Below are 15,912 nucleotides of genomic sequence, written 5' to 3'. Positions count from 1 at the left end.
GCAGAACAACAACAACAAAAAAAATTCACAAACCTTTAGCTACATGAACCAAGAAGAGAGAATTCTCAAATTACTAAAATTACAACTAAATATGTGGACATTACTCCTGATTTTAGAGAAATAAAGAGGATTTTAAGAGACTACTATGAATAATTGCATGACAACAAATGGAATAAATCCATATAAAAAGGACAGTTTTCTAGAAACATAAGATCTACCAAGACTAAATTGAAACATATGATTTGAATAGAACTACAACTACTAGGGAAATTGGATTAATAACCAAAAATATCCTAACAGAGAAAAGCTCTGAACCTGATGATTTCACAGGTTAATTCTACCTGACATTTAAAGACCAATAATCCTTTTCAAACTTTTCAAAAAAAGAGTGTACTTTCTAACTCACTGACATGAGACAGTGTTACATTGATACCAAAGCAAAAGACATTATAAACTTTAAAAAGTACAGATCAATATATCTTATGCAAACTCATGCAAAATTCTCAGCAAAATACTAGCGAACCGAATTCAGCAGGGTACAAAACATATGAAACACTGTATCAGTCCATTTTCCTGCTACTGATAAAGACATACCTGTCTGCAAAGAAAAAGAGGTTCAATTGGACTTGCAGTTCCACATGGCTGGGGAGGCCTCAGAATCATGGCTGAAGGTGAAAGTCACTTCTTACATAGCAGCGGCAAAAGAAAATGAGGAAGATGCAAAAGCAGAAACCTCTGATAAAACCAACAGATCTCGTGAGATGTACTCACTGTCATGAGAACAGTATGGGAGAAACCATGCCCATGATTCAAATTATCTCCCACTGGGTCCCTCTCACAACATGTGGGAATTAGGGGAGTACAATTCAAGATAAGATTTGGGTGGGGACACAGAGCCAAACCATAGCATTCTACCCTTGGTCCCTCCACATCTCATCACCTCACATTTGCAAACCAATCATGCCTTCCCAACAGTTCCCCCAACATCTTAACTCATTTCAGCATTAACCTAAAAGTCCACAGTTCAGTCACATCTGAGACAAGGGAAGACCATTCCACGTATGAGCTTGTAATATCAAAAGCAAATTAGTTACTTCCTAGATACAATGGGGGTACTGATATTGGATAAATACAACCATTCTAAATGGGAGAAATTGGCCCATGCAAGTCTGAAATTCAGCAGGGCAGTCAAATTCTAAAGCTCCAAAATGGTCTCCTTTCACTCCATGTCTCACATCCAAGTCACGCAGATGCAAGAGGTAGGTTCCAATAGTCTTGGGTAGTTCCACCCCTGTGGCTTTGCAGGATATAGCCTCTTAATGGCTGTTTTAACAGGCTGGCATTGTCTGTGGCTTTTCCAGCTTCAAGGTGCAAGTTTTCCTTTGATCTGCCATTCTGGGGTCTGGAGGACAGTGGCCCTCTTCCTAGAGTTTCACTAGGCAGTGCCGTAGTAGGGACTCTGTGTTGGGGCCACAACCCCATATTTCCCTTCTGCACTGCCCTAGAAGAGGTCCTCTATGAGGGCCCCACCCCTGCAGCAAACATTTGCCTGGACTTCCAGGCATTTCCATACATCTTCTGAAATCTAGGAAGAGGTTCTCAAACCTCAATTTCTGACTTCTTTGCACCTGCAGGCTCAACACCACATGGAAGCTGCCAAGGTTTGGGGCTTGCACCCTCTGAAACTATGAGCTGAACTATACCTTGGCCCCTTTTAGCAATGGCTAGAGTGGCTGGGATGCAGGGCCCCATGTCCCTAGGTTGGACACAGCATGGGTACCCTGGGCCCAGCCCACAATATCATTTTTTCCTATTAGGCTTAAGGGTCTGTGGCAGAAGAGGCTGCCATGAAGACCTATGACATACCCTGAAGACATTTTCCACATTGTGTTGGGAATTAATATTTGACTTCTTTTTACGTATGCAAATTTCTGCAGCCTACTTGAAGTTCTTTTCAAAAAATGAATTTTTCTTTTCTACTATATAGTCAGGCTGCAAATTTTCTGAACTTTTATGCTCTTCCCCTTTTAAAACTGAATGCTTTTAACAGCACCCAAGTCATCCTTTGAATGCCTTTGAATGCTTTGCTGCCTAGAAATTTCTTCTGCCAGTTACCCTAAATAATCTCTCTGAAGTTCAAAGTTCCACAAATCTTTAGGGCAGGGGCAAAATGATGCCATTCTCTTTGCTAAAACATAACAAGAGTCACCTTTGCTTTAGTTCCCAACAAGTTCCTCATCTCCATCTGAGACCACCTCAACCTGGACCTTATTGTTCATAGCACTACCAGCATTTTTGTCAAAGACGTTCACTAGGTCTCTAGGAGGTTCCAAATTTTCCCACATTTTCCTGTCTTCTTCTGAACCCTCCAACTGTTAGAACATCTGCCTGATACCCAATTCCAAAGCCACTTCTACATTTTCAGGTATCTTTTCAGCAACACTCCACACTACTGGTACTAGTTTACTGTATTATTCCCTTTTTATGCTACTGACAAGAACATGCCAGAGACTGGGGAGAAAAAGAGGTTTTATTAGACTTACACTTCCACATGGCTAGGGAGACCTCACAATCATGGCAGAAGGTGAAAGGCACTTCTTACATGGCAGCAGCAAGAGAAAAATGAGAAAGATACAAAAGCAGAAATATCTGATAAAACCATCAGATCTCATGAGACTTATTCCCTATCATGAGAAGAGTATGGGAGAAACCACCCCCTTGATTCAAATTACCTCCCACTGGGTCCCTCCCACAACATGTGGGAATTATGGGAGTACAATTTAAGATGAGATTTGAGTGGGGACACAGAGCTGAACCATATCAAACACTATAACCAAGAGGAATTTATTCCTGTAATGCAAGGATGATTCAACATATGGAAATTGATCTATGTAATACACTACATTAACAGAAGGAGAGACAAAAATATATTTATCTCAACTAAAACAGAAAAAGTATTTGACCAAATTCAACACTTTTTCATTATAAAAACAAACTAGTGATAGAAGGAAACCACCTCAACATAAATAGTCACATACAAAAAACCTACAACAGAGATTATCATCAATTAATAAAGATTGAAGGCTTTTCCTCAAAGATCGAGGCAAAAATGGTCATTTTTATAACTTTTAAAACTCAACATATTAGTGAAAGCTCTAGCCTGAACAACTGACCTAAAAGAAAGAAAGAAATGAGAAGGAATACAAATTAGAAAGGAAGAAGTAAAATTATTTCTGTCTGCAGACGGTACGATCTTTTATATGTAGAAAACCTTAAAGACACACACACGCAAACACACACACACACACACACACATACACACATGCACAAACACAGATATATACACAAACTGTTAGAACTAATAAACCATTTTATCAAGGAGCAGTATACAATGTTAACACACAAAAAGCAGTTACAGTCCTACACATTAATAATGAATAATCTGTAAAACAAATGATGAAAACAATTCCATTGATAATAGTTTTTAAAAGAAATAAAAATGCTTAGGAATGAATCTAGGCAGTAAAAATTTATACAATGAAAACTATAAAACATTGCTGAAAGAAAATATAGGAGACATAAGAAAATAGAAACACATCCATGTTCATGAAATAAAAGACCACGTTTTAAAATGTCAATACTTCCCAAAGATATCTATAAACTCAAAGCAACCCCTATAAAAATCCTGAAAACATATTTTTTGGCTGAAATAGAGAAATCCATTGTAAACTTCAAATGGCATCTCACAGGACACATATTTTTTTTTCTTTTTTTAAATCTGAGATGGCTCTTACTATTTTGAGGTATGTTCCTTCAATGCCTGGTTTATTGAGAGTTTTTAATATGAAGAAGTGTTGACTATTATCCAAAGCCTTTTCTGCATCTATTGAGATAATCATGAGGATTTTGTCTTTAGCTCTGTTTATGTGATGAATCACATTTATTGATTTTCATATATTAAACCAACTTTGCTTCCCAGGGAAAAAGCCTACTGGATTCTGGTGGATAAGCTTTTTGACGTGCTGCTGCATTGGGTTTGCCAGGATATTGTTGAGGATTTTTGTATAATGTTCATCAGTGATATTGGTGTTAAATTTTTTGTATGTGGTTTGGTCTCTGCTAGAAACAGTACCATCTTTTTTGTTTGTTTGTTTTGTTTTGTACATCTGGTAGAATTTGGCTGTGCATCCATCTGGCACTGGGCCTTTTTTGGTTGGTAGGTGACTTATTACTGATACCATTTTGGAGCTTGTTTTTTTTTCTGTTTGTTTAGGGAATCCATTCTTCCTGGTTCAGTCTTCAGAGGGTGTATGTACCCAGGAACTGGTCAACCTTTTTTAGATTTTCTAGTTTGTGTGCATAGAGGTGTCCATACTAGCTTCTGATGGTTGTTATTATTTCTGTGGGGTCAGTAGTAACATTTCCTTCATCATTTCTAACAGTGTTTATTTGGATTTTCTCCCTTTTTTAAAAAAAATTAGTCTAGCTAGTGTCCTTTCTCTTTTATAAATTTTTTTTCTAAAAAATCTCCTGGATTTGCCCATCTTTTGATTGGTTTTTCATGTTTCAATTTTGTTTAGTTAGGCTCTGATTTTCCTTATATATTGTCTTCTGCTAGCTTTTGAGTTGGTTTGCTCTTGTTTCTCTAGTTCTTTCAGTTGTGATATTTGGTTGTTAACTTGAGATCTTTCTTATTTTTTGATGTGGGCATTTAGTGCTATAAATTTCCCTCTTAACACTGACTTAGCTATGTCCCAGAGATTCTGGTATGTTGTATCTTTGTTCTCATTAGTTTCAAAGAAGGTCTTGACTTACACTTTAATTTCATTATTTACCCATACATCATTCTTGTTGAAGTAGAAGAATGCTAGTACTTTTCTGTAGAATTCTATCAGGTACATTTGATTCAGTTTTGAGTTTAAGTCTTGAATATCTTTGTTAATTTTCTGCCTTGATAATCTGTCTAATACTGTCAGTGAGATGTTTAAGTCCCCCACAAACTCACAGCCAATATACTAAATGGGCAAAGCGGGAAGCATTTTCCTTGAAAACTGGCACAAGACAAGAATGCTGTCTCTCACCACCCATTTTCAACACAGTATTGAAAATCCTGGCCGGAGTAATCAGGCAAGAGAAAGAAATAAAGGGCATCCAAATAGGAAGAGAGGAAGTCAAGTGATTCCTGGCTTGCAGATGACATGATTCTATATCTAGAAAACCCTATAGTCTCAACCCAAAAGCTCCTTAAGCTGATAAACAACTTCAGTGAAGCTTCAGTATACACAATCAAAGCACAAAAAGTATTAGCATTCTACTACTTCAACAAGAGTCAAGCTGAAAGCCAAATTAGGAATGCAATCTCGTTCACTCCTGTCACAAAAAGAATACCTAAGAATACAGTGAATGAGGGAGTTGAAAGATCTCTACAAGGAGAACTACAGAATACCCCTCAAAAAAAAAAATCAGAGATGACACAAAACAAATGGAAAAATATTTCATGTTCATAGATAGAATCCAAATCACCAAAATGGTTCTATTGCCCAAAGCAATTTACATAATCAGTGCTATTCCTATCAAACCACCAAATGATATTCTTCACAAACTAGGAAAAAAAAAATCAAAAAATGCATATGGAAACAAAAAAGAGCTCAAATAGCCAAGGAAATCCTAAGCAAAAAGAACAGAGCCAGAAGCATCACGCTACCTGACTTCAAACTATATTGCAGGGCTACAGTGACCAAAACAGCATGATACTGAACACACAGACTGATGGAAGAGAATAGCGAACCCAGAAGTAAGGCCACACACCTACAACCATCTGATCTTTGGTAAAGCTGACAAAAACAAGCAACAGAGAAATGACTCCCTATTCAATAAATGATGGTGGGATAACTGGCTGGCCATGTGCAGAAAATTGAAACTGGACCCCTTCGTTACAACATATACAAAAAATCATATGTAAAACAATAAACAATATAAAGACTTAAATGTAAAATCCCAAAATGTAGAAAAGCTGGAAGACAACGTATGCAATACCATAATGAACATAAGACCTGGCAAAGATTTCATGACAGTTGGCAAAAGCAATCACAATAAAAGCAAAAATTGACAAATGTGATCTAATTAAAGAGCTCTGTACAACAAAAGCAACTATCAACAGAGTAAATAGACAATCTACATAATAGGAAAAAATATTTGCAAACTATGCACCTGACAAAGGTCTAATATTCAGCATCTATAAGAAACTTAAACAAATTCACAAGAAAAAAAAGATCTCATAAAATAGGCACGAGACATGAACTTTTCAACAGAATACACACACGCGACCAACAAGCATATTGAAAAAATGCTCAACATCACTGATCATTAGAGAAATGCAAATCAAAACCACAATGAGATACCATTATCACACCAGTTGGAATGGCTGGTTAATAAAAAGTCAAATAGTAACAGGTGTTGGTGAGATTGTGGAGAAAAATTAATGCCTATATATAGTTGGTAGGATTATAAATTAGTACAACCGTTGGGAAAACAATGTGGCAATTCCTCAAAGATCTAAAAACAGAAATACCATTCAACCCAGCAATCCCATTACTGGGTATATATCTAAACGAATATATGTCATTCTACCATAAAGACACATACATGCTATGTTCATTGTAGTTCCATTCCCAATAACAAATACATGAAATCAACCTAAATGCCCATAAATGGTAGACTAAAGAAAATTTGGTGCATTATACACTACGGAATGCTATGCAGCCATAAACATGAATGAGATTATGTTATTTGCAGAAACGTGAAAGGAATATTATCTATATTATTATTATAAAGTCATTATCCTTAGCAAACTAACATAGGAACAGAAAACCATAAACACATATTCTCACTTACAAGTAGGAGCTAAATGATGAGGACACATGGACTTATAGCAGGAAACAAGCACTGGGGCCTACTGTAGGGTGAAGGATAGGAGGAGGCAGAGGATCAGGAAAAATAATTAACAGGTACTGAGCTTAATATCTGGGTGACAAAATAATCTGTATAACAAATCCCCATGACATGAGTTTACCTATATAACAAAACTGCACCTGTACCCTTAAACATAAAGGTTTAAAAAAAAGCTCAAATAAAAGAACACAGCTAGAAAACTCATACTTTCTGATTTAAAAACTTGCTACAAAGCAACAAAAATTAAAACAGTGTGTTACTCGTGTCAGGGGAGGCATATAGTCCAACGGAATGAATTTCGAGCCCAGAAATAAGTCCTCATATATATGATCAAATTATTTTTCAATTTGTAAAAGGTGGTCTTTCCAGCAAATGATATTGGGAAAACTGTATATCCATCTGTAAAAGAAAGAAGTTGAACCATTACCTAATTTTATATACAAAAATTAATTCAAAATATAAGACTAAAAGGTAAGACTTCAATATATAAAACTCTTAGAAGTAAACATAACACAAATGCTTTATGCTATTAGAGTTGGAAGTGATTTCTTGGATATGACAGCATTAGCAGCAAAATAAAAAATAGACAAATTGCACCTTATAAAATTATGAGATTTCAGAACACAATGCAGATGTGAAAATCATTGAACATAATAAGATGGAAGGAAGCCGGACAAGAACGTAAAGCCTGAGACCACTATTCAGACCTGACAAATTCTTGGCCACCATGATGAAGATCTCTGAAATAAACATTGCCCAGTAGAGGAGTCCTGCATTGGACAAAAATAACCAGCCTTGGTAATCCTGCTAAGTTTAGTCATTGCCTGGGGCCTTCTCAGGTAATGTGTGGTTTCTGCTTAAATGCTAGGACAGAACCTAAAGATGCTGTAATTGGCGGCTGTTAGCTACCTGCCATGTTCACAGCTGAAAAACAAGCTCCTTTTCATAGGGAAATCCAAGCAGTGCAAGTAAAGGATAATCATGGCAGAACTAGATGATGAAAGCTTGAAGCAGTAAACACATATTTTCATAGAGGTATATGTAGACACATGAAAAAATAATTTTATTTTACTTTAATTTGACTTTAGTGTTTGATAATATTTAGCAACTTCATAGATGCTTATAAATGGTAAGAACAAAATAATGCTTATATAAAAGATACAGTACATTAGTATAAAATTGTGTGATAGTGAAATGAAAATAGTAGTTCAATTCAATAAAAAAAGTTAAAATGATGAATATGAAATTAATTTATATATGGTGATGGCTATTTTTTGGAATTTGCCATATAGATTTAAACAAGTAATGTAATCATTCAGGGAAAAAATCCCAAATATGCTGAAAATCTCGTTATTTGCAAATATTTAATGTTATACTGAAAAACTGATAAAAAGTGTGTAAAGTTTCCTTTTATTGCTTAAGATCCATTTGTGGATTGCAGGAGCAAAAATGTTTGATGACTTCTGGCAAGCAGTTTAGTAGTTGCATTGGGGAAAAGACAGATAATGAATCAAAATATAGTGTCTCTGGACAAATTAGCTTATTTTCTTCCTTAAAAGCCTTGATATCTATGACTATCAACAAATATGTGTGTTTGGTTAAAGTTCATACTTTTACTGAAATAAATAGAAAGATGCCTTAAATGGAATTCTTTCAACATCACGAGTATGATCACAGATTCCATGCATTGTGTTAAGACATTATATCCCTTATATTCATTAGGGTAAGGTTGTATCCTGAAAGTGTTAGGAACAAGAAAACAATTATAAAGTTCTTAGACTTTTCATTTCTGAAGTGCTCAGAATATATATGTTATATACTTTCAGGAGAAGACTGCATGTATTTTTTTCTAATATGAAAAATATCTAGGTCTAACTAGCAGAATAAATATTAGAGATTAAAATTTTACCTATTCAAATATGCACTGCTGTGCAAAGAATAAATATATGTGTTTATGTGGAGAGATAAATCGCTTTCTTGTGTTCAAATCCTTATGAGTTTATTTATATCATTTGATTGAATACAACATATTAAATTAGTGCCAGATTCATCTGAAAATAATCTTTGTGCCAATAGAATATACACACAAATTGCAAGGGATCAATAAGGATCTTTGTGAATGAATGACTAAATAGACAGATGAAAAGTTACTGCCACTGGAAGCTACTGGAGATAGTTCTAAATATTCCAAATTTCTATTTTTAATACCATGTTCATTACATTATAAAAGGGAGTAAGTATATTTCATCCTGAATTAATAATGAAATGGTATTGAACTTCAAAAATGTGTAAAATACAAATATTAAAGATAGTAAATAGCTTAATCGTGTTTGTGGCTAGCTTGGACTGCTCATGTGATAGACAATAGAATATGTGTGTGTGTGTGTCATATACATATATGGCATCACTATCTTTTAGTCACACTATAAGGTAAAAATGAAAATCATGACTTTATCCTGAGCTTCAAATTACAGAATCAATTAATGTATGTTCAAGAGTTTTTATCATTGAACTAAAGAAGCCAGACAGGAAAGAATACATACTATATGACCATATATGTGGTATTTACTATATATATAGTAAAACTAATCTGTGTGATTAAGAGTCAGATAGTGGTTACCCTTTTGTGTCTCAGCTGTGATTGGAGAGGGCATTCGAAATTCAGCCATTGTCAGCATCTTGATTTGGGTACTGGTTACATGAATGGATTGAATTGATGAAAACTCATTGAACTCACAATTTATACACCTTATGCTTCTTAAGGTACTTTGTATTTCAATAAGAGTTAAAAACTGAAATTTTATTTTAAAAATTCTTCATTGGATTTTAGAATAAAAATGTGAAAGTATTCTGGATTGAAAATTTAGCATTCATGATTTATCTGTTAAATTGTCATAAGCATCTAAATTTAATAATAAAGACTATTTTTTGAAAAACAGAAAAAAGAACTCAAAATGAATGCTATCAAATACACTACACCGGTGAGGTTCAAATAACAGCATGTAAAGCTGTGAATGATAATGATGATAAAGAAAAGAAAGTATAATTAGATTTCTGGGGCTTATAAATATGACAAACCATAAGAAACCTCGTGGCACATAAAAAAAGAAATATGTTAGACGAGACTACTGGATGAAAATAATGTTTACTTCCTGCTCCACCAATTGGTACATAGCTTATTTCTCAAACTTATTTAATATATCAAATTTAGAAGATAACATTTCAGTTCTGCTTGTATTTCGAGTGATAGAAACATTGGGCTCTGTAATGTTAAAATGGTATAATATGAAATTGAATGAGGTTGAGTTATATAGTGAAATACTGAATCAAACAAATTAGCTAAAAGAAGAAATTCAATCAATTGAAATAATCTTCTTATGGATAAGATAAATATGTTTGCTATTTGAAATTAACAATATATTTGAATGAATTGGTATTTCTCCTTGGAATCTCTAAGATTCTTAATATTAGACAGATTTTATTTTTTTAAAATATTATAAAATAAAATATAATATTAGACAGATTTTATTAGACAGGTTGTGATTTTATTTTGAAGGAACACAAAGCTTAGATTTTATATCTGATATATTTATGTATCATTTTATTTTTAGGGAAATTATATAAAATGTATTAGAGTCACTTAAAGTAATTTAATGCAGTCTTATTGCTGAATTAAAAAAAGTATATTTTGTTTTATTTCTAAGTAATATCAACTACAGGGGTACCATTTTATCACACAAAATTTTGAGGTCTTTGAAAGCATAATATTGTATTGTTATTTTTGTATTTCTGAACATTAGCCAGGGATTGAGCATATTACAAAACTCAAAATCATTTGAGGAATAGACAAGTGAATGTACAGAAATAACTTGGAACATTATTAGATTTTTTTCTTAAAGTATTTATAATAGTTGATAGGAAGAATACAGGATTTGGCCAAATAACAATATACTTCAATCTTGAATTGCTTTGATCTCTTTTCTGGGATGTTGGATACTTAAAAAAATTATAAACAAGTGAGTACATGTGATCCTCAGTCTCCAAAGTTGCTGGGACTACCTCGTCCGTCACCACCCCTGGCTAGTTACTCAAAAGGGTTTTTACATTAATGGTTATTCAGTTTTACCAAAGCCACATCAAATAAAATAATCATATTATTATTATTTTAATTCTGTTAGTTTGTGAATTATATTGATTTAAATATTAAAGCATGTTACCTTACTTGAATGATTACACTTTGGTTATTAAATTCTATCTTAATTCATATATTTTCTGATTTGTGTGTTTAATGATTGTTTTAAAATTTTAGTTCTTGATGTATAAGACAATTTGCCATCAGCTTGTGCTATTCTTAATGAACTATTTACCTGTCTTAACTGGTTATTTGAATATCTAACTTGGGTTTAGGTCTGATGGATGAGAAATAATGTAACAGGCTCTAAATTTATAGTAGATGAATGATGAATATCATTTTCAAACTTAGAGTCACCTTCATCAAGTAGTTGTAGATGGTCTGCTAATTAATACATATCACCTTGGTGCTGCTGGTTTCGTGGCCATGATGGTAAAGGAGCTTGCTCTGCAGCTTGCTTCTACTGCAGATAACTCTTGTTCCAGGCTGCATTCAGAACTAGCCAGGTTTCTAGTCACTTGTTATATAGAATAATAGTCTTATGTATAGTAAATGCTACCTTGTAAACACAAAGAGGTGCATAAACTATTTCTTGGTGGAATAAGTCAGTTTCTTGGGAGTAGAATGAGTTTTACCTAAAATGGAATGTCCTAGATTATTGCATCCATAAAAATACCACCATGTCAATCCTCTTCAACTTCTTAGAGATCATTTTGACATTCTGAAAAGCATGCTACTTACTAGAAAATTTAGGGTTCCTGTCACTTCCTAATCCAGAGAACTAAAATAGTATAATGTCACCAATACAGAAACAAGCATGAATGTCAGCAGAATATCAGTTTGATCAAGGACTCTACAGAATGTATTATGTCTAATACAGAAGAGTAAATGCAATCCTGTAGCAAAAGACTGAGGATGCACTACTGAAATATGACTTCTACTGATGAGATTATTTTGATCCTCCTTGCTAAGGAGTAATAAGAAAAACAAAAAACTCACCAAATGTGAGCTACATACAAAATGCAAGAAGCTATATTGATCTGTTTCAATAAAAATGTAACATTTGGCATATCAAGATTGTGGTCTATCCAATGATTAAGAATGGAGCATTTTTCTACTTTCCCCAGAGGTTCAAAAAGAAAATTAAAAAGAACAACAATGGAGACAAGACCTTCTGCATCTTTAACGTTTCTGATGTTAGTGATTTCTTCGTAAATCTTGCTAGAATGCGGTTTTGCTTTTGGTGATGCTAGCAAGGATTGGTAGTTTCAGGGTCTTTCTTGTAGAGCTTTTTAGCACAAAGGTCCTATGCAGAAACCAATGTGAGCATTCTTCCACATGCTAAGTATATCTATCCCAAATAGATACCCACAGACTGGAAAACATAAGAGTGCCCATGGACACATCTGATACCCTATGGGATCAACTTAAGTCAAAACCATTATTATTTAGTATTCATATATTTGTCAATCCAGAATATTATTTTAACATTTTATGAAACTTGGTTCCAGTGTCAACTCAGTCATTATACCTAAATATAATCAATAAAGTACACAGTTGCCCTGGCAAATTGCAAAAGCTTCTACTAGAAAAAGATCAGAGGTGTATACAGTGGCATTGATAAATCTTTACTAAAGAAGATTTGTCCCTACTTCAATCACTTAAATATATCTTAGGTTGACAAGCCTTGTTCAGTAATGTTATTTATCACCTTGGTGTCTCAGATGAGCCTTCTGCTCATGAGTTTTTCTCTTTTTCCATCTCACTTCTTAGAGTACCAAGAAGTTTTTTTAATACCCTCATGACAAAGCATGCAGATTGCCATGCCTGCCTTGATGACCATTATGGAAATTATATTCATTTTCCTTTGACAGTTATGTATTGTCATTGACATTCCAGAATTTTATCACTTTCATTGATATTAGGGATACCATTTCCATGCAGTATTTCTTAGTGTTGTTTGAAACTTACAGTAGACAATAAGCATATGTCTTCTCAAAGATGGTGCATTATACCACACTTTCCTTTACAGTGCATTCCATATTGCCTTTATGAAGATAGTATCTTCTTGGCTTTCCCAGGAAATATAGATTAAAAATGACCACCTGTCATATGATAAATTATGCCACCCCACTCAAAACCAATGTGTTGAAGTCTTAAGTTTTAATGCCTCAGAATGTGATGATATTTTAAATTACAGCCTATCTTTAAATAATATTATGCCATGGGGTGTTTAAAGAGGTAATCCAGTTTTAAATAAAATGATTAGGTAGAGACAGGGTTTCACCATGTTGGCCAGGCTTATCTCAAACTCTTGGCCTCGTGATCCACCTGCCTCTGCCTACCAAAATGCTGGGATTACAGGCATGAGCCTCCATGCCCAGCCTTTTCTTCTCAAATCCAAGGCCAACTTTAAGTTCAAGAAGATTTGTCCCTACTTTTCTTTTAAGAGTTTTATAGTTTTAGCTATCATGTTTAGGTTGTTGATCTCTTTTGGATTAGTTTTATTTATGGAGTGAGTTAGTGATCCAACTTTCTTCTTTTTCATGTGGCTATCCAGTTGTAACAGAAGTACAATATTGCTCAGTTCTAACAATTACTCTTAATGAAATTTTGCTTAGTCATTTTATTAATTCATGAGATATTAAAGTTGATACTTGCAACTATAATTTTGGATTTTTCTGCAATCTTTTTATATTTTTGTAGTTTTAGCTACTATTAATGATACATGTTTAGAGTTACTATGCCTTCTTGGTTAATTGAACCTTTTCGTTTTATAAGGTATTTTCTTTTGTCCTTGGCAAGAGTCTTTGTTCTGATGTCTATTTTGTCTCATGTTAATAGAATTACCTTAGGTTTCTTTTAATTAATGTTGGCAGGGTGTATCTTCTGTCATACTTTAATATTTATTAATGTGTGTCTTTTTATATTTCAAGCTATTTTATGGTAGAAAGCATATATCTAGGTGTTGCTTTGTTTCTAATTTGTAATTTATAAAAGATTATAATACTTAGGCCATTTAAATGTAATTATTAATAAGGTTAGATTTCAGTATACTATCTTGCTTGCTGCTTTCTATTTGTTTTGTCTGTTCATGAAGTGTAAGGTTCAAAACTCAGATGGCATTTTTTACAAGGTGTATGTTCCCAAGTCCTAGGAAGATATTTAATTTTGTAAGTCTGTTATCATTTGAGAAATAGTAATAATGATAAATTTTTATTATATAATTTTTGTGAAAAATTTAATACAAATTAAATTCCACACATTATGTGTGAAATACAGCATGTTGTCTTGGTAAATATATATATATATTATATATATATAGTTATTATATAATTATTGTATACTTCTGCTATGGTTTTTACAGAGCTTATCTATTGCTTAAGTGAATTCCTCAAATACATTTTATATCTGAAGTTTTTGGGGTCTAGCAAATTTTGGTTTTGCTAACTCATGTATGATGGCTGGTATATTAGACTTTTTTATACTTCAAATAGTGTATTATTAGATAAAAGAACTTTTGATACAATTTCCTAAAAATAGTCTTCTGTTTGCTAGTTCACACTGAAGAAGAAAGAAATATAATCCCAGTTTGATTATGTTTTCATTGGTATATACCTGCACTTGAAATATAAAATATTATTTGCCTTGTAGGTTTTTTATTGGTGTTCAGAAAAATAATTTATATACACTTAGTTATGTATTTTTAATTATATTTTATTTAATGTTTCTGTTTTAACTGTTACTTTTCCACATGTTTCATCAATGACTCCTTTATTTTAGTATTAATTCTCTGGATTCACATCCTTTTTTGCATTTTTGTCGTGCTAAGAGTAACTTATTTAATTTGATCTTCTATACTATTAAGAATTTATTTCTGCAGTATGGAGATTTCTTAAAGACCTAAAGGTAGATCTACCATTCAATCCGCCATTCAATCCAACAGTCCCACTTACTGGGTATGCCCAAGGGAAGGAAGACTTTATATCAAAATGACACTTGCACACATACGTATGTTGCAGCACAATTCATAATTGTAAAGATTTGGAACCCACCTAAGTGCCCATTAAACAATGAGTGGATTAAAAAAGTGAGATATATATATATATACACACACACACACACACACACATATATATATGTAATGAAATACTACTCAGTCATAAAAATAGAATAAAACAATGCCTTTTGCAGCAATTTGGACTGAGCTGGAGGCCATTATTCTAAGTGAAGTAATTCAGTAATGGAAAACCATATATCGTATGTTCTCACTTATAAGTGGAAGCTAAGTTCTGAGTACACAAAGACATAGAGAGTGATATAATGGACTATGGAGACTCAGAAGCAGGAGAATGGGGGAGACGAGGGACAAAAAACTACATATTGAGTACAATGTACACTACTTGGTGACGGGTGCACTGAAATCGCAGACTTCACCATTATACAATTCATCCATGTAATGAAAAACTATTTGTACCCAAATAAATAAAAAATAGAAAAGATAAATGCTTAGTTAAATATAAAATAATAATTATTTTTTAATTTTAATTCTCACCTTTATAATAGCTTAACTAGATCTCCTTCTTTTAAGTTACTGTTTATTAAAATATTTAAAAATTCACTATTTCTGTTCTCATTGACATATACATTGAGAACCTTGATCAGCAAGTAAGCACTCAATTTTCTGTAAGTTATAATACGTATTTTTATCTGAGATATAAATCCCATTGTTTTTAAGAAATCACCATGGCATCATGGTGATAAGTAGATACACACACATACACATATACATATATATACACACTCACACATATGTAAAATCGCCACTT

The sequence above is a fragment of the Trachypithecus francoisi genome, unplaced genomic scaffold (assembly GCF_009764315.1).
Source record: "Trachypithecus francoisi isolate TF-2019V2 unplaced genomic scaffold, Tfra_2.0 Lachesis_group18, whole genome shotgun sequence".
NCBI classification, from domain to species: domain Eukaryota; kingdom Metazoa; phylum Chordata; class Mammalia; order Primates; family Cercopithecidae; genus Trachypithecus; species Trachypithecus francoisi.
Note: the sequence above shows the minus strand (reverse complement) of the source record.